We start from the raw sequence: 3,638 nt of genomic DNA on the forward strand, positions 1-3,638 counted from the left end.
CAAGTCTTGAAATTTTCACACTGATGTGCCTCTCGAGGTATAGTGCTTGTTAGTTGATTGTACAGGTTGAAAAGTTTGAGGTGGGTTCGCTTTCAAGTCCTGAGACTGCCCCCGCAACGTTCATCAAAATATATCTACATCAAATTGCAAGCTGTCTCGTCAAATCAAGGAGATCTCCAATTACAGGTGTAATTCTTCCATACCCACTCTCTTTCGTTTTTACTGTTCAATCAATTGCATAAACTATAATGCATGACCACATGGAAATTGTCAATGTACTACTTAGTTTTTGAAGTTGCTTGCATGCTAGTGTAAATCATTAATGAGCTTAACTTTATTGGAAATATTCCTAGGCAGTATGACGTCTTTAGTTAACCTTGGAATATGATTGTCTTAGGTCTAGGGTCAAACCATCTTAATGTTTGACACCTGGCCATGTGTGTGTTGACCTCTAGGACATAGCTATTATCCCTTTGTCGAAAGGATGCAAGACAAATTATAGTTCAGGAGCGAAGATCAAAAGAAATAGATTATTAAAAAAAAAAAGCCTACAATAAATGGCAATACAAGTCTATGATATGCTTTAATGTTGGCCTATTGCCTTATTGATACTTGGTAGGCGAGGAGTATTTTACTCCAGACCGATGCCTTGGTTGGTAGGGGGTAGCCTTGCCTAAAGTGAGCTAATAGATTCCTGGATAATGCCTTGTGTTAAACATGGTACCAGGATTGATGTTAGTTTTGCCTTAGGAAGGTCGCCATTGTGTGTAAAAATTGTCACGTGCATAAAAAAATAAATAAAGGCAAAAGGCTCCTGTAACTCTGATGTTTCTTGTGTCCCTAGACGCGTGGTATTAACTTGTTCTTAGAGTAGACACAGTGTGGTCATCTGTTTATTTATTAAGCTTGGTTATTTTCCTTGACTTAGGCCAGTTATAAACCTTGATTAACCTTTGACACCTTGCTAACTCTTGATTCCTTTCAATAATTTTAAACTCCTATTAATTTGCTACACTAGCTCACTCATGTGACCCTTAAACTAAGTTCTCATAGCAACATCCATTGTGGTCTCACATGCTTGAATTTATACACTTTATATCTTTTGAATTCCAGCATACCTTCACTCTACTTCCCTGTTTTGCAGACGGTCTACCACAACAACCCTCTCGAGCTTACCATACCATAGCTTCCGAGGACGGAATCTACATCAGGAAGGGGGGCATGTTAACCTATGACGGACATTGAGACGTATTATGTTTTACGTCATTAATTTAAATATTCTGAGTCATGGGCCGGGCTTGTCGGCACCATATGTTAAGGATGAAGGGATTGGGTGATCGCCGATGAGAGGCGCACCTTGAATATCAATAGGATAAGGGTTAGGATCGGCCGGCCATGTATGGGCGTCCAAGTGTGAACGGCCAAGTCCCTATAAGAGCCAAATGTAACCCTAAAATCCTCATTCTCATGTGTTGTGAATACAAGAGTGCTCTTGCCTTATCTCTTTGGTTTCCTTCTCCTGCGTGTGAGAGAGAGAGAGATAGAGAGAGAGAGAGAGTGAGAGAGTGATCGAGCGCACTGTGTAGTGGCACGGCGGTGGTGGCGAGGCGGTAGAGCGGCGACGGCTTCTTCACTGCTGCGACGCGGGAATCCTTCAAGGCAGCGGTTGAGCGGTGAGTGACACACCCTTTGCATTCTGTTTGAGCTTCCTTCCCTGGTTGTATGCTTGCAGCCATTCGTGGCTCGCATACGGTGTCCAGCAAGTCCCCAGCTACGACCTGTGCGGCAAAAGCGCACAACATGACTAATTGTAACTGGTTTTTCACGTGTAACCCAACTTTACCTTTAAGGTGAAAAATTACTTCGAAGTGTCTCCTCTGTGGCTATCCTCTGATCCCTTTCATGATCTTAATCTCAGTGTTATTTTGGACATGATTATCTTAAGTTAGTCACGTTAGTCATGCATGACTAACTTACGATAATTAGACATGCGTGACTAATTCCTTTAGCTTTTCTCGTTTAGAATCTCTACAGATAAAGAGAGAAGATTCTCAAGTCAAGCTTTTCTAGGTTTAGTAATGCAATCTCTATAATCATGGAGTGATCCTAGGGAGTTTTTCACGATGTGATTTTCTCGATTGACATGAAAAAGCAGTATTTGGTATTTGAAATGTGTAGTTTAATCCTAAGGCAATGCCAATCACGACAAGATTCAAACTACAATATTTTTTAATGATTTTTATGGTTTTTTTGAGAAAACAAAAAAGAGCTAGCACCCTGGTTTTTCACGTGGAAAACCAACAATGCTAATATCAATAGAAATCAAAATTGGCTTGCTTTCCTCTCCTCAAGATCTCTCAACAACCACTTAAGGAAATAGGTAACAACCACCGTGTGGATACTTATCTTGCTTGAGCTTGGAATCTCCATTGCCTCCAAGCTCCACTAGTAGTTACTGCTGAAATATACAAGTGAATAGGGTGTGTGCGGGAACAAGCCCTTAGCAAGAGGCTGCAATCTGTAAATGAGAGAGAAGCTGTGAAAAGGTGAGAAGTATCTACTGGGAGAGAATAAAGGGTAGCATGAGAAGATTTAGGATGTGTGGAGATATTCTGGGAAGAGGTGGAGAGAATCAAGCAAAAGAGGTGGAGTGAATCAAGGAGAGATCAGTGGGATTAGATGCTTGGATGTAAACTCTATAAATTGAGGAATTGGCCTAATGAGAATTTGGTGGTTTTTTATTATCCATGCCTACATTAAGCTATCAGTTAATTACTCACTAATCACGTCTTAATTATCATCTAATATCTTTGCTAATGATGTTGATTCTAGCATTTGATCTACCATAGCTCATCACATTCCTGCAAATTTAACATGGTATCAGAGCCTAGCTTAGAATCCATCAAATTTATGAGCCCATTATCTTGCTAATCACCTAATTAATTAGGATTAATAGATAATCAAGTTTTTACCTCTTTTTTCAAATAGCTTCTGTATCCCCAGCTGGTGGAGGAGCTCTCTCTCCCTTCACACATAAAATTGGCCCAAAACCTCTTAGCCACATGTAGCCATACTCCTTGTGCTTCAGTCCATCTAATCAAATCAGCAAGCCGTCGGCGCATGCTCCTGTTTTTTGCATTTCTTCAAGCGCCATTTTTCTGAAGGAAAATGGAGATCTTGTCTTCCCCAGATACAATGGGTCTAATTCCTCTTAGACCTAGGGGTTTTCAAGGGTGCTCTATAAGCTGGTGAAGATAATTTTTTATTTCATCAAGTCTACGGTGAGATCCAAGCTCTCCATCAAATTTGCAGGTGACTTTGGTAAAATAGAGATTAAGCATTCAATGTTTGGTCAAATCTTGTGTTTCTTGGCTTAATCCTCTACTAGACTAATTGCTATTGATGGCTTTAAAAGGAGTTGAGCTCATTTGAACTCTAAGGTCCCAGATTTGGACTCCCCGCATACTCTGTTTTCTACACACAAAATAGAGGATTAGTTTGCTAATCAATGATTAATCAATACTAATCACTATATTTTGGTGCAATTGAGGGTTCAAATTAACCATTAGATATGTGATACAGATCCCTATAACTTCAGATTACAATTCGGAGATGGTTTGATACTCCAACCATTCAAT

The sequence above is a fragment of the Cibotium barometz genome, chromosome 3 (assembly GCF_041138505.1).
Source record: "Cibotium barometz isolate CiBa-2024 chromosome 3, ASM4113850v1, whole genome shotgun sequence".
Taxonomy (NCBI): Eukaryota; Viridiplantae; Streptophyta; class Polypodiopsida; order Cyatheales; family Cibotiaceae; genus Cibotium; species Cibotium barometz.